Source organism: Amblyraja radiata, chromosome 6, assembly GCF_010909765.2.
Source record: "Amblyraja radiata isolate CabotCenter1 chromosome 6, sAmbRad1.1.pri, whole genome shotgun sequence".
NCBI classification, from domain to species: domain Eukaryota; kingdom Metazoa; phylum Chordata; class Chondrichthyes; order Rajiformes; family Rajidae; genus Amblyraja; species Amblyraja radiata.
The window spans coordinates 36,309,634-36,337,054 of record NC_045961.1 but is presented as its reverse complement, the minus strand read 5'-3'; positions in this window follow the sequence as shown (position 1 = coordinate 36,337,054).

Here is a 27,421-nt window from a genome sequence, read left to right as displayed (position 1 = left end):
CTCTTAAATGCCTCTATCGTATCTGTCTCATCACCACACCTGGCAGCGTGTTCTGGGAACCCACTGCTATCTCTAAAAAAACGTTGCCTAACGCTTCTTGAATCTGAAGAAGGGTCTCGACCCGAAACCATTACTTCTCTCCAGAGATGCTACCTGTCCCGCTGAATTACGCCAGCATTTTGTGTCTATCTACGGTTTAAGCCAGCATCTGCAGTTCCTTCCTACGCATCGCTTTTAAACATTGCCCCCTCTCACCTTAACTTAATGTTTAGTCTGACATTTCTACCCTGGGAATAAGGTCCTGACTGTCTACCCTATCTATGCCTCTCTTAAGGTCATATACTTCTATCACATATCCCCTCAATTTCTGACATTCCAGAGAAAACAATCCCAGTTTATCTGACATAGCTAATACCCTCTAGTCCAGACAGAATTCTGGTAAACCTCTTCCGCAACCTCTCCAGTCTCCGCATCCTTCCTGTAATGAGGCAACCAGAACTGCACACAATACAACAAATGCGGTCAAACCAGAGTAATAAAAGCTGTAACATGACTTCCTCATTCTTCTACATTGCCCCAACCAAAGAGGACAAGCATACCATATACTTTCTCCACCACTCTATATACTTGCGTTGAAAACAATTGACTTGGACCTCAAGATCCCTTTGTATGTCAATGCTATTGAGGTCTTGCCACTAACTGTTTATCCTTTACATCCTGACCTACCAAAGTGCAACATCTACATTTACATCCTACATTAGACCTCCCAAAGTGCAACATCCCACACTTGCTTGGATTAAACTCTATCAGTAATTTATCTGCCCATTCCGGCAGCTGATCTATATCCCTCTGTATACTTTGACAGCCTTCCTTACTGTCTGCAACTTCTCAAATGTTGGTGTCTTACCAACCAATCCATCTCCATTTATTTCATTTATTATATTAAGTCATTAATGTAACAGAGGTCCCAGCACAGATGCCTCCAGAAGACCACTTGTCACAGATCTCCAGCCAGAAAAGCACTTTTCCACCACAACCTGTCTTCTATGCATAAGGTGGTTATGCTTCCAAATGACCAAGTGATCATGGATACCATTCATTTTAATCTTCTGGATCATCCGAACATGAGGCACTTTATCAAATGCCTTCCTATGGTCCATGTAGACAACATTCACTGCCCTTTGTCATCTCCTAAAAATACTCCATCAAGTTTGAAGCTATGGGTATTCTTTGATGTATTTATGTGGCAGTTTTGAAATTACATGGTTAACATTTTTTTTCTATTATATTCAAGTTCATCAAATTTGACTTGCTATCCTGAAGAAAAAAATCAAATGAGTAGCTTAGAAAATAATTCCATCTGCTGCTCTTCACCATTGCCTTTTAGGAATAAATCAAACACTGTTGAAACATTTTTGGTTCTATTCTAAATGGCTGCATGAAATTTTAATTAAAAAGCTAAATAATTACATTAAATTGCTATAAAATATTTTCAGTACCTAAATATACTACTTTGGAAGAGGTCAATTATTACTGACATTCTGTTATTATTTCTTGTTTATTATATGATCCTAAATCCTGGAAATCTTATTTGTTATCATCACAACTTTGATCACACGTTGCTTTCCTATTCTAAAATGATATCTCAGAGTTTCTAATCAATTTGCCTACATCAACTATTATATTGTAGTTGCTGCATTGGCACTAAGTGACTCTATGGATCAAATATCCAGAATGCATCCGTAAATCCAGCTGCCTTTTGTAGATCTCAGAAATTCATCTGTGGTTGCTGGTGGTTAGCACAATAATCACGCCAGCTTGTCTCCAGAACTGGAGTTAATTTAATGAAGTTCAGAATCAAAGTTCATATAGATCATTCAGCACTGAGAATGTATTTCCAGGTTTTTGTTTGTCCAAGATTATAAACGTTCCCTTTGTCATTATGGTTGCTGTTCAATTCAATTTGTTTTTGAAAGTTAAATTATTAGATGTTTTAAATTATCTTTATACCTGTATTCCTTTCCAGGTTTGCCTTCTACTCTCAAAATCTTGGTAGGTTGCAGATTTCCTGAACTTTATAGAGACACATGGCTGCCAACTGTCTCCTAGTCATTGGCTGCCAATGTCTGTGCCTACCCAAGTCCTCTCCTTCCCTGATGACTACTATAGTCTCCAAACCTACAACCCACATTTAAGAGTTGTGAGTCTGTGGAATTCTCTGCCTCAGAGGGCCGTGGAGACCGGTTCTCTGGATACTTTCAAGAGAGAGCTAGATAGGGCTCTTAAAGATAGCGGAGTCAGGGGATATTGGGAAAAGGCAGAAACGGGGTACTGATTGGGGATGATCAGCCATGATCACATTGAATGGCGGTGCTGGCTCAAAGGGCCGAACGGCCTACTCCTGCACCTATTGTGTATTGAACCATACCTATTCCTTCCCAATTCTTTTGTATTGTGCCCAATCTGCTTCATACTCCTATGCTGAGCAGGTATCCAGTTATCACATTCTGTCCAGACTGATAACATCTACATTTCTAGAAGAATTCCATCACCATGAAAGATTATTGACCGGAGACATTAACTCTGCATCTCTTTCAACAGATGTTGGAAGGCATGCTGAGTATTTCCAGCATCCTCTGTTTTTAATCCCTTTCCATGCCTGTTTTCTTATTTAAATTATCCCTCTTGCCACTGAAATGGTTCTTGTATCTTGTATCTTGTATCTAAATGAGCAATGGTGTAACACATTGTATAAAATGGGTTCCTTGGTGTTCAACATAATAAGCAGTGTGTCCATGCCAAAATCAAAATGGAAGTGCATCACCCAACATATATATCTAAATAATAGGTACATATATTTGGAGTGTGGTACACCTGTCAGCCAATGCTTAAGTAAGTACAAGACCATAACCCATGTTCGGTGGCCATACCTGAAATTGAACTACACCAATTGTGGCCCTCATTGTTTGGCATGGCCGTTTACTTGTGACCTAACCAATAATCCGTGATAAGATCTCTGTTGGTAGTGGGGGGTGATGGATGGGGAATTGGGAGACCCAGAGAGAACATTGCAGAATATAGATGTAGACATAATGAACTGCAGATGCTGGAATTTTGAGCAAAAAGCAGTGCTAGAGTAACTCAACGGGTCAGGCAGCATCTCTGAAAGAACATAGATAGGCAACGTCTCGGGTCGAAACACTTCTATACCTGCTAATGTCTTGTTTGTTGTCCAAGGCACTGTTTGATAATTGAACTTTCAGTCCAATATCTGTGGCTCCAACACTTGCTTATTCTTCTAGATTCAAGCTTTTGCTCAATGGGTTGATGTACTCTTTATATGTAGTGTATAATGCCTAATGGTACAACAACTGGAATATAGTATTCTACACTGAACAATATATTGTTCTATTTATTCATCTACAGCATGCATTCCCGTAAATACTTTTACTGTATCCTATACTTGGATGATCCAGAGCCTGCAGTTCTTTTGCTTTTAAATGAATGATTTAGCATGGGGTTAATGGACACTCTGCCATTCAGTCGAACAGTAACCATTCTATGGCTGCCTCAGTGGTTTAGTTTATTTTCACGTGTACAATGAAAAATGTTTTGTTACATGCTATCCAGTCAGCGGAAAGACTATACATGATTACAATCGAGCCATCCATAGTGTACAGATATAAGATCAGGGGAATAATGTTTAGTGCAAGATAAAGTCCAGTAAAGTCTGATTATAGATAGTCTAAGTGTCACCAATGAGGTAAATGGTAAGTTGGGACAACTCTCTAGTTGGTGATAGGATGAATCAGATGCCTGATAACAGCAAGGAAGATACTGTCCCTGAATCTGGAGATATGCATTTTCACATTTCTTGCTTGATGGGAGAGGAGAGAAGAGGGAGTGACCAGAATGAGACCCATCCTTAATGATGCTGGCAGCCTTTCCGAGGCCGCGTGAAGTGTAGATGGAGTCAATGGAAGGGAGGTTAGTTTGCATGATGGTCTGGGCTGCATCCACAATTCTCTGCAATTTATTGTGGTCTTGATGGAGCTGTTCCCAAACCATGCTGTGATGCATCCCAATAAAATGCTTTTAACGGAGGATTTGTAGATGTTAGTGAGAGTCATTGGGGACATGCCAAACTTATAACCATATAACCATATAACAATTGCAGCACGGAAACAGGCCATCTCGGCCCTTCAAGTCCGTGCTGAACACTTATTTTCCCCTAGTCCCATCTACCTGCACTCAGACCATAACCCTCCATTCCTTTCCCGTCCATATACCTATCCAATTTATTTTTAAATGATAAAATCGAACCTGCCTCCACCACTTCCACTGGAAGCTCATTCCACACAGCTACCACTCTCTGAGTAAAGAAGTTCCCCCTCATGTTACCCCTAAACTTCTGTCCCTTAATTCTCAAGTCATGTCCCCTTGTTTGAATCTTCCATACTCTCAATGGGAAAAGCTTATCCACGTCAATCCCTCTCATCATTTTAAAGACCTCTATCAAGTCCCCCCTTAACCTTCTGTGCTCCAAAGAATAAAGACCTAACTTGTTCAACCTTTCTCTGTAACTTAGTTGCTGAAACCCAGGCAACATTCTAGTAAATCTCCTCTGTACGCTCTCTATTTTGTTGACATCCTTCCTATAATTAGGCGACCAAAATTGTACACCATACTCCAGAATTGGCCTGACCAATGCCTTGTACAATTTTAACATTACATCCCAACTTCTATACTCAATGCTCTGATTTATAAAGGCCAGCACACCAAAAGCTTTCTTTACCACCCTATCTACATGAGATTCCACCTTCAGGGAACTATGCACAATTATTCCTAGATCCCTCTGTTCAACGTCATTCCTCAATTCGCTACCATTTACCATGTACGTCCTATTTTGATTTGAAACTTCTAAGGAAGTAGAGGCATTGGAGTGTTTTCTTGGCCATTGCTTTGATATGGCTGATCCAGGATAAGTTGCTGGTGATATTTACTCCTGAAGCCCAGAGTGATAACAGGGAAAGATTTAGGCCTGCAAATGTGTGCATTTTATTTAAGTTTTCTTAATTGTTGGAAATGTTTCTCTTTAATCCCTTCCCTTCTCAAATAATATGGGGATGAGAACACATTGATGTATCACGCTGCAAACACTCTGAACTCATTTAGAAATAAATTATCACATATCCACTCTGCATAAGTCCCTTGTTCTGCAAATGAGATCCTAATTGCCGTGTCTGTTGTTGAAGCACTCAAATCCTGCAGTTTCTGAAGTATGAAAATTTAAGTCCACAGCAGTGATTTGTCACGACTGTTTACTTGGCATATGCATTGGATGTGAAGCATAACCATGAATTTCTTACTTTCTGCACAAGCAAGTGTTTCATTTTTCCAGTTCATATCTGATGGGAATGAGGTGCCATTCTTCATTGTAAGTAAATAAATCAGCATTTAGTTTGCATCCACTGATTACATCTGCAGAATAATAGGCTTTCTGCTTCATTGTGGGCTGGAATTGTGCAGATATCATAGACATCCTTCATAGACATTTGCCAAAAGTTAGTGCTTTCTGTCCTGAATATCAACCCTCGCATCTCTTCTCCATTTCCTTATCTTCTGTTTGTTTGCTTGTAAGAGTACTGTTTAATATTGGAACCTTCAGACTTGGATCTGTGCCTGAAAAGCTTATTTATTCTTCAACCCCCAGGCAGAGTTGATATGTGACAATTTATTTATAAATGTGCTTTGTGATAGACACATGATTGACTCTTTATACAGGATACAGTGCCACAGTGAGCAATGTGGCACTAAGATGATATGTTTACATTTAACAATATACTTCTGTTTATTCTCACATTATATAACACAAGGCATCCCTTTTTAAGCAAATATACACTATCAAAATAATAATTTCTAATGAATAAGAAATTTGATTGCAGCAGGAAAAGTAAACTTTCATCCATAACAAAATAATGTTATCGTGTAAGAATGTAAAACATACAGAATATAGACCATTTTATTCCAAGGCAATACCAGAATAAAATTTCATTTTTTGTGTTCATTCATATATTTAGCATTATGACAGTACAATGACAAGCATGATTGTGATCAATAATGCAGTTTAAAAAATATATAGGTTAATCATGTTTTTAATGGAAAATCATTTTTTATGAATGGTCAAATAGTAAGCATTTCGTGGTTTTCATTTTGAAGGATCCAGTGGAAAATATTTCACCTCCTGATTTCCATTTGCTCCATGATTTGTGACCAGTCATGTGATCCTTACTACCCTGATTAAAGTCACTGCTGAACTTGCACATTACAACTTCAGAAACAGCAGCAGAATTAGTCTGTTCAGCCCTCTTGTCTGCTCTGCCATTCAACTACTGTACATCAGAGGTATTCTTCCAATGCAACATCACATCCCTACACTAACTCCTTCTCCCAGGATTTTCTTAATGTTCAAATTATCTGCCACTCACCATTGTGAATAAATTCAGTATCAGAGCCCCCACCACCTCAACAGTCCAAGATTCCACAATTGTCTTGGTCGGGCATCAGAAATCAGGCCGCATCGGACTGATGGCGAATTGACCATTAATCTTGAAACAGTGTGGGTGTACACAGGGGTACAGCTCGTAACAAGAATGGCTGGAGAGTAAGTGAAAGGATTTCCCAGTGTCTGCTGTTATACTTATACTCCAGAATATCTTATAATGTTATACTCTTGTAATGCTTACAGTCCAAGCATTAACTTTCCATAATATGGAATTCTGGGTTTAACAGAAAATTCTGCCTTTACAAAAAATCACTCTATGCAATTGGCTGTAGTTCCATTTATTTTCCACTGTAAATGTAGGTTGGCATGGGAGATACCAGGCCCACTAACATCCATCAAGGTAAGTATGGATTAGTGGATAGGCAAGCACTGAGAACAATGGGCTAGACATAGAAACAAGGAACTGCAGATGCTGGTTTACAAAGAAGGGCACAAAATGCTGGTGTAACTCAGTAGGTCAGACAGCATCCCTGAAGAATATGTAGAGGAGGCGTTTTGGGTTTGGACCAAGACGAGAGTCAAGAGAGAGTCAAGAGTGCTTATATTGCCATATGACCTGGAACTGAACAGAAATTCTTATTTGCAGCAGCATAACAGATATATGTAACTATAGTACTCTGTAAAAACCATAATAAACAAGTCAAAAGTATATAAAATATATACAAAAATAATAGTGTAAGAAGGAACTGCAGATGCTGGTTTAAAGGATCCTAAGCAACCTAGACGTATCACCTATCACCAGTGACATTGGTGGCTTTCTGCCCATTATAGTTTCCATTAAAGTAGAAGAATCTTTGATCATGCCACGCAAGGCAAATTAAGTCAAAAGTGGCCAAGTTGGGGCTATCCATTCATCAGACTCGTACTCTGCCTTTAATATCAGTGGTGAGGTGAGTTTATGACGTCTGTGGACTCTGGAACAGGCAAATGCTTGGGACATTAAAGAATGCATATTTAATTTTAAAACTTTATAAATTAACCTTCCAATTTGGAGGTTGAGGGGGATGGGTTGCGCTTGGGGGTGGGGACAACAAATACCATGTTGGAAGTCGAGCCACATTTTCAGTTGGTTAACAGACTTGAAAGGCAAAAGAACTGAAGTGTTGACAGCATATTTGAAATGGCATAAACGTGCCTAATTTTACAAAACATACATATCAGTTTTACGACATTTCAAATCTCTTCTTAATTTCACACACACATCACACAGCATCTGTTGAATAAATCTAAATCAGAGCGATCAGTGAAATGTATTCTCATTTTCTATTGATCCAAGGGGATATTTGTCTTGCTGCAGCTCAGACAAACTGCCACCAGCTGCTTTCAATCACCATTTTTCAATAGGCAACCCGGCTGAATAAATAATGCGCTGATCACTGTTATTCATGTTCCTCGCTCGTATCGTAAATAATTGTACAAAAAATAATTAACATTGACGCCGGCTGTACTGATATGCTCTAAGTACCCTATCCTTTAATGTACGGAAAATAAAATCACAATATGAATTCTGAATGTGAATTGTTTGAATCTCTATGTCATGAAACAAGCATGCAGTCTGTGTTGTTCTTTGGTTCTGAGCTTCTCGTGGTAGTGGAGTTGGGGAGGGAGTAGGAATGTGGGAGCATTGGAAGTAAACTTGCACACATCTCCCAAATACATTTAACTGCTCACAGCATGAAGCAGCACACTAGACATGTTGTACTGTAAAGGATTGTTGCAATGTAAAGAATGTAAAAGAGCACTACAAAACCCTCATCAAAGGCTTGTTACATGCCTTCGCCAATGTTGTCAAGGTTAAATTTCTACCCTCCGCCTCTGCTTAGACCTTCAGTCATTTAACACCAGCATATTTTCCTTATCTTCATTTGCTGGTAAAAGCTTACTTCCAGGACCTCCAGTTCTGCGTCACAACACAGGACAACACCACTTCCTGGCAGCATCTTGAGGTAGGCATAATGGCAGGCTGTACCATTTCTCCTCTGGATTTTCACTGTGGCAATGGAGCTCATCATTCAAGCATCACGATCGAAGAGTGTGCTGTGTCTTCCTCCAATCAGGGTGTACATGGATGACATGACCACAATAACAACAACAAAAGCATGCACCAAACGCCTGCTGGATAAACTCCAGGAAAAACATCAAATGGGCACGAATGGAGATTAAACCCAGCAAATCCTGCAGTATTTCCATCGTCAGGTTCCGCATCAATAACGAGACAATACCAACTGTCCTGGAGAAGCCTGTCAAAAGCCTCGGGCGATGGTACACCGCATACCTCAAGGATGCAGAGCCTTGAGGTATGCAGAGACGGGTGAACTCACAAGTGAGGAAGTGGCTTAGGCTACCGAGATGCCTCAGCAGCACAGGGCTCTATGGGAATGGAGCCCTCTCACTGTCAGTCTCAAACCTGGTGGAGGAATACAAATGTGCCAAAGTGAGGCTGGACATGACACTAACAGAATCCCGGGACCCAATAATAAGAGGGATCGCTCCAACCCTAGCAACAGGGAAGAAATGGACTCCAGCAGCTGTGGTACTGGATGCAAAATCCGCCCTCCAACACCGGGACATAGTGGGCCACGTCCAACAAGGCCGAGGGGGCTTGGGCCTGGGAGCAATGAAGCCTACCTGGCAAAAGGTTACTCCAGCTGAACGTCGGCACCTGGTGGTGGAGGAGGTGCGCCAACAGGAAGAAGCAGCCAGGTGTGCCAAAGCCATATCCCAAGCCAAACAAGGCCGCTGGATGACGTGGGATGGCGTTGAGAGGAGGAAGATCACATGGAGAGAGCTGTGGACCATGGAGCCAAATAAGTTGAGCTTCATTATTAGAGCCACATATGGCGTCCTTCCCTCTCCCACAAACCTAAATCTTTGGCTGAGAGAGGATCCAGCCTGCCCCCTGTGTGCAGTTCCAGCAAACCTCAAGCACATCCTGGTCGGTTGTAAGACCAGCCTAACACAAGGCAGATACACCTGGCGACACAACCAGGTGCTGAGGTGTTTGGCAGCTGAACTCGAGTGCAAGAGAGTTACCACCAATGCCATGCCTATCAATGCCCAGATAACATTCCCGCAAATACCATCCTTCATCCGGGAAGGAGAGAAACGGAGGACTAACCGCTCGCCTCTCAACTCATGCCCACTGAACGCAGCCAGGCACTGGGAAATGCGTGTTGACCTAGGCCAGATGCTTTCGTTTCCAGTTGAAATCGCAGCTACCAACCTGCGACCAGACCTCGTTCTCTGGTCCAACTCCTGTTGGCGTGTTTTCATCATTGAGCTGACGGTCCCCTGGGAGGAGGCTGTGGACGAGGCTTATGAAAGGAAAAAGCTTTGATATTCAAATCTTGCAGCAGAGGCAGAGGCGAGAGGTTGGAGTGTAAGGGTGTGTCCAGTGGAGGTGGGGTGCAGGGGCTTTGTAGCCAGTTCCACCGCAAGGCTCCTGAGGGAAGTAGGAGCCAGAGGGCAGGCACAAAGGAGGGCAATAAAAGAACTTGCCAATGCCGTCGAACGGAGCAGTCACTGGCTGTGGCTGAAGAGGAAAGAAGCTGTCTGGGCTGCCACGTGACCATCTAGAGGCTAACCATAAGACACACACCCAGGTCTGATCACCCTGCGGTGGGCCTGCCTCGACTGAGGATGTCTTGTGATAAAAGGCCGAAACACCCAGTGACGTTGAGGTACACAACTGAAGATGTGTCTGATTGATAGCAAAATCACCTAGTGGTCACCCCCAAGAATGTCAATTCTAGTGAAAAACCTTAGGGATTGTAACATCCAGTCCTACTAATCAATCTGCCAACAATCCCTGCAATGTACTTCAATTCAACATCATTTCTTTGTAGCCATGCACTCTGCAATTCCTACTATCACTAGAATTGCAACATTTCCCTTTCTACAATGCATATTATAACTATTTCTTATAGGAATATTCTGTAAGCAGTTCACATTATTACTGTTATGATTAATGTGTTTCGCTTGAGTGATTAATTGGGTTTAGAGACAGAACCCTCTTATGCAGGTACGAGAAAAAGTGGTTGTGGCAGGTTTTTCATCATAGGTGTACCACCTTGCCTCATCTTCATCATTTGTTGTATATACTATCCATTCTCCATCAAAATATCTGATTAGGGTAGTTTGCTGAGGGTTTTATAGTGTTATGCTCTTTTTAGAATTACAGGTTACAAAAGTCATCCGAGAACTATGCAGCTTTGAGGTGAAGTTATAGGTAGCATAAATGACAGAGAATAACCATAACCTATTTCCAACAAGACAATGTCAAACCCGCAGTCTCACATCTGAACACAATTTTTATTGAAAGCGCGAGATTGCAGATGCTGGAATCTTGAGCAAAAGCAAAGCACTGGAGGAACACAGTGAGTAATGGACCATGGACTGGGAGGACACATCTCTGTTATCCTTCTATGCCTAGTGCAGCAGCAGTGTCCTAGTTGCTGGCACCCACAGCGTGTCCACTTTCTCCTCATCGCAGCTACATACACTTCCACTAACTTGTGATCTCTCTTCTGGCTATCTCCCTTTCCTATGATACTAGCTAGATCCCACACCTATTCCTACTTACGGGTGGGCCGAGCTCAGCCCTTCCTTCAGCATTTTCAGGAAGTTTGGATCATCCCAACAGGATTGTCTGCATCCGAGTATTCTTCATTTGCCTGTCATAGAGTGAAACAGCGTGGAAACAGGCCCTTTGGCCCAACCTGCTCATACCGGCCAACATGTCCCTGCAACACTTGTCCCGAAACCTGTCCTATGCATGTACCTGTCTAACTGTTTCTTAAATGTTGCTATAATCCCTGGCTCAATTACCTCCTCTGGCAGCTTGGTCCATACATCCACTTTGTGTGAAAAAGTTACTCCTCAGATTCCTATTAAATCATTTTCCCTTCACCTTAAACCTATGTCCTCAGGTCCTCGATTCATCTACTGTGGACAAGAGTATGCATCTACCCAATCTATTCCCCTCATGATCTTATACACCGCTCTCAGATCACCCCTCATCCTTCTGCACTCTAAGGAATAGAGTCCCAGCCTACCCAACGTTTCCCTATAGCTCACATCCTCTAGTCCTGGCAACATTCTCATAACATTTCTCTGCATTAGATTCCCTCAACCATTTCTCAGCCCACCTGGTCAATCGATCAAGATCCTACTGCAATTTTTCACAACCATCTTCACTATCTGCAAAACTATCCACTTTTGTATCATCTGCAAACTTGCTTTTCTTGCGTGCATGTCCTCATTCAAATAATTGATATGGGATTTACTCTCTGCATAATCCATTGGCAGGCACGGTAACACACTACCGGGTGTCTGGCCTTACAGCACCAGACACCCAGGTTTAACCCTGACTATGGCTGCTGTCTGTATGGAGTTTGTGCGTTCTCCCTGTAACCGTGCTCCGGTTTCCGCACACACCCCAAAGACATATAGGCTTGTAGCTTAATTGGCTTTGGTAAAGGATGTAAACTGTCCCTAGTGTGTACTCTGAGTCATTACTTTACTTCCCCCTTAAAGGTGCAATGTCCTCATTACTGGCACTCCCACGAGATGCCCATGTGCAATCCTTCATCCCCTGAGCCATTCTGTCCCACATCTTCCTTGGAAATTTAGCTTTAACTAACACTTTGCAGTGCATCTGTTGAATTTCAGTAATTTCTTCTCAGTTGCACAAAAAATCTGCATTCCCACAAGCAACTCTAAGCGAGGGCAGTTCAGACAGAATGATTTGCTTCTCCCTGGGTTTGAAGGGTTTATGAATGGTAGTGATCAGTATCAAGGGCTGGATGGAGGGGCATCTGCCATTGTCCGACCTCAACAGGTGCCATGGCAGGGATTAACCTCTCCCACAAACACTTGCATACTAATGCCCATCTTAAACAAAAGACGAGGGAAGGACAAAAATAGTAGATATTTAAAACAGAATAAACACTGTGATCTCCCCCTTTCTGTGTCATTGTGCTCATCATGCCTGCTGCACTCCATTTCACCTTAAAGGTTCCTACTCTGTCACCCGTCTTGGTCAGCAAGAGAGATAAAAGAGCCCTGTTCAGCCGGAGGGGTATTATGCAGCCACCCCAGGCATCAGGGACTGGAGCCAGAACAGTGTGCATGGACCGAGCACTCCTCTGTCTGCCAAGGCTGACTACAGCTCCTGGGTACTGACTATTAGAACACCCCTTCTTATTCCCATTTTGACATTTTTTGTCCTTGGCCCCCTCCGCTGCCAGAGTGAGATTACGTGCAAACAGAAAGAACAGCACCTCGTGTTCCGCTTGGGAAACCTATAACCCAAAGGTATGAACATTGAATTATCCAATTCCAACTCACCTATTAATCCACCCCCAGCTCTCACCCCCTATCCCTCTGACCCGCCAGCCTTTGTCACTCTCTTCACCCATCTACATATCACGCCCTCTCCCTCCACCTTCTCATGTGTATCCATCTATCAATTGTCAGGATTGCCCAACACCCATCTCTGTTTTCCAACTTTCACTCCACAGTTCCATCATTCTGAAGTAGGGTCCAGTAACCTTCATTAGGTTGACACCATTAATATCTTGGTTCAGGGAAGGGAAGTGGGAGGCAGAGGTATGTCAACCCTGATCACAGATTTAGAAACAAGGAACTGCAGGTGCTGGTTTACACACAAAAAAACACATACTGTATAAAGTGCTGGAGTAACTCAGTGGGTCAGGCAGCATCCGTGGAGAACATGGATAGGTGACGTTTCGGGTCACACTGACTCGGGTATGTCGATGCTTAGTGTTGCTTTTAGTCATTTCCTGAAGTGAGTAGGAAGCTGATGTATGATATTTTATATTTCTATGTGTACACACACAGATCATTTTTTCCATGAATGCACATCTGTTGTAATATTTCAATCTATAATATTAAGAATACAATATTCCTCAATACAGATGGAATTATATTATGTTGTCCAATCATCTCGGCAGAAAGGACTTCAGGAAGCAAAATAATAAAAATGCGTTCTTGGAAATGATTTCCATGTAGTAATGGTTTTATGTCTGTGGTATACATTGACTGTCAGAATCATCGTGATGATCAAGCAATCGAACTGTCAAATGTTGTCACACTATTTATTTCTTGACTCTTTAAATCTCACTTCCCCACCTTTTAATTATTCGTTTTTAATTTTTGCTATACTTTCACTACTCACGTGCCACATTATACAAAATAGCTTCCTCTTCAATTGTAATTATTTTTTTATTTTCAGTTACAGCAAGAAAATAGGAAATGCCTTTAATATAAAGAGGCTCAAATAGTTCATCACATGCCTCTCAAATAGAATTCTCAAAATAATATCTAAAAATATTTCATAGAGGCATAGCATTAGAAATTTACCAAGAAGCATTTTATGTCTTAGTGTTGGAAAAGTTGTAACATAACAAACTATATCCTGAGATCGTAAAAAGTATAATGTCCTTTCTATTTATTTTTTTAATAAATTAGGATAAAATTCACCAGTTTGGAAAACTTGGAAATTTACACCCGTCATCTTCCATTCTCTTCGGCTATTTATCTTTGCACAAATGATTGATTCCTAATGAGACTCAGGTATTCGCCTTGGATGAAATCATTCTAAATATTTCATTGCTCCATCTAGCTATTTTCTCATCTCACAGCATGGATCAAAGTAACTGTATCCTCCAGCTATGTCAAATGGGAAAATTCCTTCTGTTTCTCCTACACAGTGCAAGGTCGTAAAAGAAAGATAATTTAAGAATGTGAGCTAATACGCAGCTGGAATTGGATTCCTGTTGTAGAAAAGAGACTGCAGGTGCTGAAGTTATAGAGTCATAGTCATTGAGAGAATCACAGAGTTGTACACCATGGAAACGGGCTCATTAGCCCAATTTGTCCATGCCAAGCAAGATGCCCCATCTACACTAAACCCACCTGCACGTTTCACCCATTTTCCTCTAAACTTTGCTGATTCAGGTACCTGTCCAAATGTCTTGTAAATGTTGTTACAGTACCTGCCCACACTATCTCTTCTGGCAGCACATTCCATATACCTACCACCATCTGTATGAAAGAGTTGCCCTTCAAGTTGCTATTAAAACTTTCTCCTCTCACCTTAAACCTGTCTTCTGATTCTTGATTCTCCTACACTGGGTAAGTGTGCATTCACCTTACCTATTCCCTCATGATCTTATACACCTCTGTAAGGTCACCACTTAGCTTCCTGTGTTCCAAGGAAAATGTCCTATCCTGCCCAGCCTCTCCCTATAGCTCAGGCCTTTAAGTCCTAAAATGTTATTGTACCTACATCGGCTACTTCATCTGGCAGCTCATTCCATATACAATCACCATCCTCCATGTGAAAAAGTTCCTGTTAATTTGTTTCCCCTCTCACCTTAAACATTTGACTTCTAGTTCTTAATACCCCTACCCTGGGAAAAGGATTTGGTGCATTCACCCTTTTTATGCTGCTCGAAAGAAGAATTCAGAATGCAGCAAATTATATTATGGTATAAGTTGAAACCAATGAGGAGTTAAAAACAAAGAAAATATCATCAAGAGGATGGAAAGGTTGATGTGATGAGAAAGGATGTGTTTGCAGAGGAAAAATATAGATTTGGAGGCAAAAAATCTATTTTTCCATATATCTACTGGAGCAGCAGTAAAATTGCTGCCTTATTGCACCAGAGACCCCGGTTTGATCCTGACTGTGGGGTCTGTACATTTTGCGCAGTCTGTATGTTCTTCCTGTGACCGTGTGGGTTTTCTCCAGGTGCTCCAGTTTCCTCCCACAAATATGTACAGGTTTGTAGGTTAATTGGCTTCTGTAAATGTAAATTGTCCCTAGTGTGTAGGATAGTGCTGGTGTACGAGGTGATCACTGGACAGTGCCCACTCGGTTGGCCGAAGGGCCTGTTTCCGCGCTGTATCTTTACAGTCTAAATGAGAGGGCACAGGGTGCAAGCAGTTTGTTCCAAAAGCGCTTTCCCAGGCTCTAAGCCCCAGGTGAGTTAGAGCCCAATCAGTATAAATTTGAAGGAATTGGCTTGAGCTGCAACAAGTTATGCAAAACAGTCTGGTTGTTATGCATCAGTATGAGAATCTGACTAAGTCTGCTTAATGTACATTGAAGTCATTTTGCTGCATTGCCACTAAGCAAACACTGCTTGTAAAAGGTCAAGCATATTTTAATCCCCTTCATAGCTTGTTAACGAAGATAACACGCTTCACTGCTTAGCTTTTACAAATTTTTATTTATTTCTAATCTTCCAAGACCAATATTTTGGCCAATTTTCATAATATCCTATTTTTATGTTTCAATAATAAGATGTGCTACATTTCATGCTGGACTGCTCATTGTTACCTGTCAAATGGACAAATGCTGACTTTTTAAAGATCATTAATCTTTCAGGATGCTGGCAGAGCAGACATTTCTTGTTACCCGTTTCATCCTTCTGAATTCCCCATGAGAAGGTGGTGGTGAGCTATCTAATTGAAATTGCACTGCCCCTCTGGTGTAAATATCCCTGCAATGCAATGACTGCACATTGGTGGATCAAGATTTGGAAATGTATAATACTGCAGATGTTTGAAACCTTAAATATAAAAACATGTATCAAAATCAATCAGCAAGTGAGGCTGCATCTGTGAAGAGTGAAACATTATATAGTGATGTATCCTCTACCAAATCTATTTGCTGCTTTTCGATATAAATCTTAGTAGCAAGTTGGTTGCAGTTGTAGTAATATTCAACACACATAATGACTCATTTCTTTCTTATGTGTCATTTTGCAAAGGGTTGTTTGATATTTACTTTCCCCAAGGTGAAATCTGCAGGCAATTGAAGTAAAATATTTTGATTTTCATTCTAGTTAGATTGTCACTATTTGGACTGGCAAATTGAAACTGCTAGTACAGCACTATTTAAAAGACAGATTTGGATGTGTGAATGTGTAAAGGATGGACCAATTTTAAATTGCTTTATATTAGTTTTATGAGGCAGCGTTTTCTGGAGCGCTAGTATGGGTGTTGTGGGCTGAAGGGACTGGTTTCCAGAGGGATAGTGTGGACATTGTGGGCCGAATGGATTCTTGGGCTGGCGGCTCAGTCACTCAAGTCAGTTGTGCTGACAGCTCACTCACTCACAGCTGGCGGGCTAGCAGTTGACTCACGACTATTCCTTGAAATTCCATTTCAAGTAGGGTGCAAGGCCTCCAACGTCAAGTGCAGATTCTTACCACTTCAAGCAGGGGGCAAGGCCACTAAAGACAGCGAGTTGTGACCTCTCCCTTCTCCATCTTGCAGAGACTGAGCCACGCCCACACTTCTGGGTTTTATAGACCCTCCCCCCTCCCACCAGAAGGGGCATGGCCTTCATGGCATGATTGACAGGAGAGAGAATCTCAACATTTTTTAAACACTAATAACTCTTTTATTTTTCATCGATGAGAAAAATCCTCGACACCTAATGAGTGGAGGGGGACTCTGAGTAAGATGGCCAAAAATCATAGCCGTTCGTGGTTGCGTTTTCCTAAAATCAATATACAGCGCAAACAGGAAGTGGTCAAGATTAGACTTTTAATTATATAGACGGCAAGGCAACTTTAGCATTTTCAAACCAACATTTCAATTAGGCAAGGCAACTTTAGCATTCTCAAACCAACTTTTCAATTAGGCAAGGCATTCTCAAATCAACTTTTCAATTTGGCAAGGCAACTTTAGCATTCTCAAACCAACTTTTCAATTAGGCAAGGTAACTTTAGTATTCTCAAGCCAACTTTTCAATTAGGCAAGGCAACTTTAGCATTCTCAAACCAACTTTTCAATTAGGCAAGGCAACTTTAGCATTCATAAACCAACTTTTCAATTAGGCAAGGCATTCTCAAATCAACTTTTCAATTAGGCAAGGTAACTTTAATTAGGCAAGGCAACATTAATTAGGCAAGGCAACTTTAATTAGGCAAGGCAACTTTAATTAGGCAACACAGCTTTAGCATTTCCAAACAAAGGGAACACAGCTTTAGCATCTCCAAACAAAAGGCAACACAGCTTTAACATTTCCAAACTATATTTTCAAACCACATTAAGGGCACTGACAGGTCAGTAAAACCAATCACAGTTTAGTAGACATGTGTTCAGTGTTATTCACAGCTCAGATTGAGAGACGTTCTCTCGCTCCCCCATCTTGCAGAGACTGAGGCACTCAACACTTCCAGGTTTTATATTCCCTCCGGAAGGGGCGTGGCCTTAGGAGAGAGAATCTCGACATATTTTAAACACTAATAACTTTTATTTTTCATCTATGGGAAAAATCTACTTGTCCTGCGCAGCGGAGGGGGACTCTGAGTAAGATGGCCAAAAATCGCAGCCGTAAGTGGCAGCGTTTTTTTTCTAAAATCAATATACAGAACAACAGGAAGTGGTCAAGATCAGACTTTTAGTAATATAGATTATCTGTTGATGCTATATTTTCCTGATATTTTGAGGGGGAGAATTGGATAGAAATGCATGTTGGTGCAGGAGTTATTATCTGAACCAGTATCATGGGTCTGAGAGAGGTTCATTGTTACATTGCAGCAGGGGGTACAGGCTGATATCTCATCTGCATCTTACTGGAGTGGGAAAGAAGATCAGGAGGGTTATAACAATTTGAAATGCAGGAAGGTAATTTTAAAGCAAGAGCAATGGGAACGACTGGGTGGTCACGGCAGTGGCAGGGCCACTCAGTGATATTTTGCCCCTCTGCATTCTGCATTCTGATATACCGTCTCAACATAGCAGTCTAAGATCATAGATTGGCAAGTTTATTGTCATATGCACAATTACAGTGGGGTACAGGAACAATGAAAATCTTGCTTTCTGCAGAATAACAGACACCTAGATGTGTGCACAACACAAAACACAAATTATACAAGAGATGGAAAGAAAAAGATCAATCAAAAGCAAGACATTAATGAAAACAAGTCAATGGCAGTGCAAGAGGTGGTTTGTAGTATTCTGTTGCTGAGGTAGGATAAGGATTGTGCAGGTTGGTTTAAGAAACTGATGGTTGTAGAAAGACAGCTGCTCCTGAACCTGGTGGTTTTTGTTCTTTTGGCTTCTTTTTTTCTACATTTAGCTTACTCTACTGTGAAGTTTGAAGATGGGTCTGGACCCAAAACGTCACCTATTCTTTTTCTCCAGAGAAGATGCCTGACCCGCTGAGTTACTCCAGCACTTTAAGTTTGTATTGAATGGTTTGGGACTTCAGGCTTCTGTACCTCCTGCGTGACGATAGCAGGGAGAAGAGGGCATGGCCCAGATAGTGGGGAATTCTCAATGTAGTTGCCTCATGTAGTTGCTTCGATGGTGGAATGGGCTGTGACTCGAATAGACTGGGCTGAGTCCACCTCTGTTTGCAGCTTCCTGCATTCCTGAGTATTGGAACTGCCATAAACAGGCCAGATGCCACCAGTCAAGATATTTTCTGCAGTGCATCTGGAGAAGTTTGTTAGATAATTCAGTCACTTGCTGAATCTCTTTAAACTTCTAAGAAGGAGGGATCTGCCACAAGCAAAGCTATTGGTGAAGAAACTACTCGTATGATATGGTTTGCCTGGAAAATAATGTTTTTTATTGTATCTCAATCCGCCTGACAATAACAAACCAATACGAAGGCATGCAGCTTGATAAAACTCTGAACGAGAATTGCAAGTGTTATGAGAACTGGGCCAGAGAAACAGCAGGACTCCCACATGCATGTCCCCCGTGCTGTGAAGAGGACTTAAAGAGGATGCAAAACAACACTGATAGTTGAAGTGAGTGGGGAAAGGACTGGCGAATGGTGTATAATATGCGAAAATGGGAACGTGTGAAGTGTTCCATGTTGGCAGGTAAAATGAGGAAATAATTTTACCAAAACAGTGTGAGATTGTACAGCTCTGAGATGCAGGGGAATCTGGAAGCCCTCTAGTACGATTCAATGCTGAATCAGAGCAAGTAATTAGGAGAGCTGAGAGAATATTATTGTTTATTACTAGGGAGTTGAGTGCAAAGATGGGGAGGTTATGCATCAGTGGGCATTGGTGAGACCACCTCTGGTTCAGTATTGTATTGGTCTCCTTATTTAGGGAAGATAGTTAATTCATTGGAAACAGTTCTGAAAAGATTTACTGGAGTAATTCCTGAAAAGGGCAGGTTGGACAAGCCAGACATGTATCCACTGAAGTTCAGAAGAGAGAAGCAGGACTTGATTGAAACATGTAATACTCTGAGGGGAGGGAGATAGGAGAGAGGGATGAGGGAGCGATGGGAGGGAGAGACAATAGACAATAGACAATAGGTGCAGGAGCAGGCCATTTGGCCCTTCGAGCCAGAGCCATTCAAGAGGGATCAGGGAGGGAGGGGAGAGAGAGGGGGGGAAAGAGTGGGGTAAAGGGAGTTAAGGAGAGGGATAGAAGGGGTCCAGAGTGATGGGCAAGATGGGATGGGGAGGGGGTAGAGGGCGAGGGGGACAGGGAGGGGGGGGTAGATTCAATTGGAGGGGGCGGATAGGCATGAGTGGCGGAATATTGTGTTGGGGAAATGGGTGAGTGGTGGATTATTGCATTGGGGAATGGGTGAGTGGTGGATTTTTGCATTGGGGAATGGGTTTCGTTGGGGGACCAGGCCCTCCGTGTGACAGGGACCTAACGGCTGGTGGGCTGGCAGATCAGTCACTCAGAGCTGGTGGGCTGGCAGCTCAGTCACACAGGGCTGGTGGGCTGGCAGCTCAGTCACTCAGGACTGGTGGGCTGGCAGCTCAGTCACTCAGGGCAAGTGGGCTGGCAGTTCAGTCACTCAGGGCTGGTGGGCTGGCAGATCAGCCACACAGGGCTGGTGGGCTGGCAGTTCACTCAAGGCTATTCCTTGAAATTCCATTTCAAGCAGAGTGCAAGCCACCATGTTCAATTTCATAGCATTTCAGGCAGAGTGCAGGCCACCACATTCAATTTCATAGCATTTCAGGCAGAGTGCATGCCACCACATTCAATTTCATAGCATTTCAGGCAGAGTGCAGGCCACCACATTCAATTTCATAGCATTTCAGGCAGAGTGCAGGCTACCACATTCAATTTCATTTCATTTCAAGCAGAGTGCAGGCCACCACATTCAATTTTGTAGCATTTCAGGCAGAGTGCAGGCCACCACATTCAATTTCATGGCATTTCAGGCAGAGTGCAGGCCACCACATTCAATTTCATGGCATTTCAGGCAGAGTGCAGCCCACCAAATTGCCAAACAACTCATTGCCTTGTCATTAAGGGCTAACAAATCATTTATTGCAAGTACATTGCAGACTCACTGTTCAGTTGATTCACAGCTTAGAATGGCAGTTGTGGCTTCTCCCTCACGATCTTCCAGAGTGACTGACTCGTGTCCAGGCATCCAAGATTTTATAGTCCTGTCCCGTCCCCCATCCCCCCCCCCCAAAAAGGGGTGTTACCTTCATCATGGTGATTGACAGGCGAGAGGACCAATCAGCTGATCTCAAAATATTTTAAACACTCTTAACTTTTCTATTTTTCATCAATCGGAAAATTCCTCGGGGCTGCCCCAGCGGAGGAGGACTGTGAGTAAGATGGCCAAAACTCATGGTGATATAGGGTAGCGTCTTTTCTAAAATCAATATACAGCGCAGAGAGGAAGTGGTCAAGATGAGACTTTTAGTTATATAGATATACACACACGCACACTCACACACACAGTAATAGTGCCAAAAGAAAAAACCAATGCCCCCAAGTCTGTAGTTCAGAGCTTAATTGGAGATTGTAGTGTTTCATTTGCTGATGGCTTTAGAGAAGAAGGTGTTCCTTTCTATGTACGTTACAGATTCAGGGATCTACATCATTTTCTTGATGGCAGAAGAATGGCAGAGATCCCAGATGAGTGAGAATAGCATTTTGAGGATGGATATTCAGTGGATATTTTTAAGGCGTATATACATAGATTATTGATTGTTACAGGTGTAAGAGGTTATGGGAAGAAAGTAGGAGAATGGTGCGAGAGATAGATCAGCCATGATTGAATGGCGGGGTAGACTTGATGGGTGGAATGGCCTAATTCTACTCCTATCACATGACTTATGAGAGGTACTCATGAATCACTGAATGTAATACCCAGAAAGGAATTATTTCACATGAAAACAGACAACACGGTGGCACAACAGTTAGAACTGCTACTTCACAGCTCCAGCAGCTTGGGTTCAATCCTGTCCTCCAGTGATGTCTGTGCACAATTTTCATGTCATCCTTGTGACATTCCTTGGATGTTCTCGATTCATCCCATACTCCAAAGATCTGTGCAGGAAGGAACTGCAGATGCTGGTTTACATTGAAGATAGACACAGAATCAACAAATCAATGGGGCAGGCAGCATCTCTGGAGAGAAGGAATGGGTGATTTTATCTTGACCCGAAATGTCGCCCATTCCTTCTCTCCAGAGATGCTGCCTGACCCGCTGAGTAATTCCAGCATTTTGTGTCTATCACCAAAGATCTGTTGGTTGATTGGTTTATTGCCATTTGAAGGTGCAGTTGATTTGAAGATGATAAGCATCTAGGCAAGAGCAGGTTACGGGGAAAACTGAAAGTTTGGTGGAGTGACTGAGGAAGGGAGTTTTAGAAAATGGGAATAGAATTATTGAAGGGAGGACCAACAACCGTAGACTGTAGGGAAAATAATAAGGATTATCAGGAGAGTGGAGAGTATATGCAGTATTGGATAGCTAGAGGAGACTGCAATGGTAAACTTGAACTCATTTTAGCTTTCACATCCAGCTGACCATGAAACAATGGTTCATGTCTTGCCAGGTTGATATTGATGGATATCCATTGCCCAAGAACTGCAACTACTCACCAAGTGCATTAATCATTCTAAGGCACAAATTTAAAGTTGTAAGAGTTGGTGATTTCACTTACATAAGTTTTTTATAAGGACATTAAGGATTTCTCCAAAAAATAATATAATCTTCCAATAAAGGAAAACCAGAGAGTAGCTTTAAAAGTGAAAAAAAAACATGTAAATCACTGAATGGATAAGAAAAACATAGCAGAAGGAGGATTTATATTTCACGCGTTTAGTTATATAGCACATTTTAGGAAGGAACAGTTATACTGACATGAAATGTGAGACGTGCTGGAGATAATCACCTAAATGGAACAAAATCAGAATTTTACTGACTGTTCGTGTTAATGCAAAAACAATACAAACATGTAAATAAAACATGGGAAATCATTTGTAAATGAATAATTGATGAAAACGTTCCTTCACATTAACCAGTGAGACCACATCTGCAGTATTGTGTGCAGTTTTGGTCTCCTAATTTGAGGAAGGACATCCTTGTGATTGAGGCAGTGCAGCGTAGGTTCACGAGATTGATCCCCAGGATGGCGGGACTGTCATATGAGGAAAGCTTGGAAAGACTGGGCTTTTATTCACTGGAATTTAGAAGGATGAGAGGATATCTAGGACAAATATAAAATTATAAAAGCACTGAACAAGCTAGATGCACAAAAAATGTTCCCAATGTTGGGGGTCCAGAACCAGGGGCCACAGTCTAAGAATAAAGGGGAGGCCATTTAAAACTGAGATGAGAAAACACTTTTTCACCCAGAGAGTAGTGGGTGAATTTGTGGAAATTCTCTGCCACAGAAGGCAGTAGAGGCAAATTCACTGGTTGAATTTAAAAGAGAGTTAGCTAGAGCTCCAGGGGCTAGTGAAATAAAGGGATATAGGGAGAAGGCAGGCAAGGGTTACTGGTTAGAAACATAGAAACATAGAACATAGAAACATGGTTGTGGATGATCAGCCATGATCACAATGAATGGCGGTGCTGGCTCGAAGGGCCAAATGGCCTCCTCCTGCACCTATTTTCTATTATCTGTGGCAGAATCATAAAAAAAATACTGATATCTTGTTTACTGATATTTAGTTTAGTTTAGAGATACAGTGCAGAAACAGGCCCTTTGGCCCACCGGGCCCACGCCGACCAGCGATCCCCGAACACTGTCTTGTGATGCGACCAAATTATATAGATGAGCAGCCATTTCCATTTTGTCCATGGGAACTGCATATCCATCTGCTGTATGAGTGAAGAAACCGTCTGTCTTCATCAGTCCAAACTAAGATTCATCTAACTACGAACGCAAAAAAGGGAAACTATCAGAAAGCCTGCACGTTGTGGAAAAAAACAGCTGTTACCGATTCATCTTTGAATGGTCACTGAACCTTTTATTCACCATGCAGCTGTTCTTCACATCAGGTTTATTAGTCGCATCTGTCACACAAAACTGCTTATGCTGAATTGGGTGGAATGTTTTGTGCATATGGAGAGATAGCTTTTTATACTATTGAATCATTTTAAATTGAATGAGTACACACTACATACATAAGTTAAAGATATGCAATACCTCTTAGGTTTATGCTTAAGTTTATTGTCACAGTGAAAAAAATTGTTTTGCATACTATCCAATCAAACCGGATAATGTTATACATAAATACAATCAAGGCAAACTCGGGTACAATAGGCCAAATGGAGTTGCTGCCTTACAGCGCCTGAGACCCAGCTTTGATCCTGACTACGGGTGCTGTCTGTATAGAGTTAGTATGTTCCTCCCAAATTGGTCGTGCAACAGTGTTCTCAGTACTAGACGCCAAAAGCTCGTTTTGGCAGATTCCTCTGGTTGATGCATCCTCAAAACTTACCACATTTGCCACATCATTCGGCAGATTCAGGTTCCTCAGGATGCCTTTTGGAATTAACTCAGCCAGTGAGGTTTTCCAGAGAGCTATGGAACAGCTGTTCACAGGTTACCCATGTGCCATCATCGTTGACACCATTCTAGTGTATGGCCGCGATCTAGCAGAGCACGACTCAAACTTAAAAATGATTCGAGACCGGGCACGTGAAATCAACCTAAAGTTCAACCCAAAGAAGTGCAAGTTCCATGTCTCGGAGGTTACCTATGTCGGACACGTGTTCACCAGCGAAGGGTTAAAACCAGACCCCAAAAAGACTGCAGCCATCAACGAACTGCCTGCACCCACTGACGTGAACAGCCTTCAGCGTTTTCTGGGTATGGTTAACTATCTGGGGAAGTTCATACCCAATTTCAGCGAACTAGTCTCGCCACTGAGCCAACTCACTCACATGGACACTACATGGTCCTGGTACCAGCAACACCAGCAAGTGTTTGATTCATTAAAACTGCAGCTGGCTACGTATTTCGACCTCTTGCGGCCGGTTACTATCACCTGTGATGCCTCACAATACGGTTTAGGCGCAGCCTGCCTGCAAACAACAACCGACGGTACCGTGCTACCCTTATTGTACACTTCTCGAACCATGACAGAGACTGAGCAGCAATATGCCCAGATTGAAAAGGAGCTGCTAGGGGTCGTTTTTGCATGTTCCAAGTTCTGAGACTTTATCTTCGGGAAAACTTTTACAATTGAAACCGACCACCAACCCCTGGTCACCATGCTGAATAAGCCTATTCACGCAGCTCATGCACGATTGCAGCGCATGATGATGCAGCTCCAGCGCTTTGATTTCCAGATTGTGTACAAAAAGGGCAAAGATATGCTCATCGATGACACTCTCTCTTGAGCGCCACGGGCGTCCTGTGAACAACACCCCTTTGAGTGAGACGAGCTCGCCGTGCTTAAAGTCGATTTCGTCCCAACGAAACACCTGCTTCGCCTTGCGGAGCACACAGCTGCTGACAGAACGCTGCAGCTGCTCTCCTCCATTATCAAAAGGGGCTGGCTTACGAAACAATCCAGCACACCATTCTTCTTAGCTCGCAATGAACTGGTGATACAAGACGGGATCATTATCAAGGGCCACAAAGTTGTGATTCCCTCATCCCTGCAAGAGGAATACTACAAAGACGTCCACAACGGTCACCCGGCTACTGAGGCCATGCTCGCCTGTGCCCAAAGCATGTTTTATTGGCCAGGAATGGTCAAATACATACGTGACAAAACAGCATCCTGCTCCACTTGCAACAGCTTGGCGCCCCACCAACAGAAACAGCCTCTCCTGCAACAACCCGCTCCAGCACTACCCTGGACTTCCCTCGCTGTGGACATTTTCGAATGGCACGGCAAGCGCTACCTAGTTCTAGTCGATTCATATTCCAATTGGTTTCAACTTGATCTGCTACCTACCATTACGTCTGAGGTGGTGATACAAAAGCTTCAGAGACATTTTTCTGTATTCGGTGTACCGGTTGATTGCAAACTGACAACGGAAGACAATTCACCAGCCAAGCATTTAAGTACTTTGCAAGACAATGGAACTTTCAGCATGTCACCAGCAGCCCCGAATACCCTCAATCCAATGGCCTCGCTGAGCGTGCTGTCAGAAGCGCAAAGCAGCTAATGGAATATTCACATCTTGCCAAATCCAATGTCTACCTCGATCTGTTAAACCTTAGAAACATCTCCAGGGATTGTGTCCTGGGCTCTCCCGCCCAGCGCCTGATGTCTCGCACGACGTGGCCCCAGCTCCCCTTTGCTCAGGAACAGCTGAAGTCACAGGTGCTCAAACCAGTCCAGAAGCGCATACAGGAAAAACATGATGTCCAGAAACGCTCCTATGACAAGTCGAGCAAACCACTTAAACTGTTGCTGCAAGGTGAAGTGGTTTGCCTACAGACGGCAGTTGGACATACCCATGTGAGTTTCGTTGAGCAACCATCCAAGGAACCTCGTTCCTACCTTGTCAACGTTGATGGTGCTCTGCACCGACGCAGTCGTCAACACTTTCTGCCCGTGACTGAGCCGCGACCAGCTCCTCGCAGTCCTCATGCCCCGCCGTTGGTTTACAAGATGCCTGCTGCTTTTGTCCATCCCCGACCCCCTGACCCCAGCATGCATTCCCCATGACGTTCGGTTCCCCCACTCCCCAGTGCCCCTGGACCTGTATGCTCGGCCCGCCCTTCATCTCCAGGTTTCCTGGCTGCGGTCTTTCTCGGGTTCTCCACCACCCAGCCCTACTAACTCTTCATGAACGGAGGGGGAGGGGTTTGTCAGTACGCGCTCGGGTCGGGTTAGTAGACCGCCGGACAGATACGGCGAGTATGTTTAACCGCATGTATTCTAACAATTGATTAACAACTCTTTCCTCTACGGGGAAGGATGTAGATTGGTTATTGCATGTGAACCAATCAGAGTAATGTATTACTACTAACTCCACCCTATTGAACACTTCATATTAACACTCACTTCCTATATTACGTAGTCGCACTGGTGGTAGAGTGGAACTAACATGTATTGTACTGTGCCATTATGACTGATGATTAAAGCTGACTTAAACACCAGACAGTTTCTGTACACTTGTTTACACAAAGGTAGTGCGAAGGGAAAGATACAGAGCGCAGAATATGGTTCTCAGCATTATCTCGCAACATTTCCAGAGACAAAGGTCGATGTCTGCAATGGGGTAGAGGAGAATCGGTCTGTATTCTGGCTTATGCAAAGACCATTCAGATGTCTGACTACTGAGGAAAAGAAGCTATTCCCAAGCATCTTATTTTTTGTCAATCAGTTATTACGGTGATACTCATCTTCAATACTATTACAAAAACTCTCATCTTGTCCTCTTCCGTTTTTTTTAAATTTGCGCTAAAACGGTACCCTATATCGCTAGGATTTTTTCACCACCTTACTCACCGTTCTCCTCTGCTCCAAGCGCACCAAGGTTTGTTCCGATTGGTGGAATATTACACAAGTTATGAAGGTTTAAAAATCATGAGATCAGCAGATTGGTCTTCTCGCCTGTCACTCACCATGAAGGTAATGCCCCTTCTGGCACCTACTGTCAATCAAG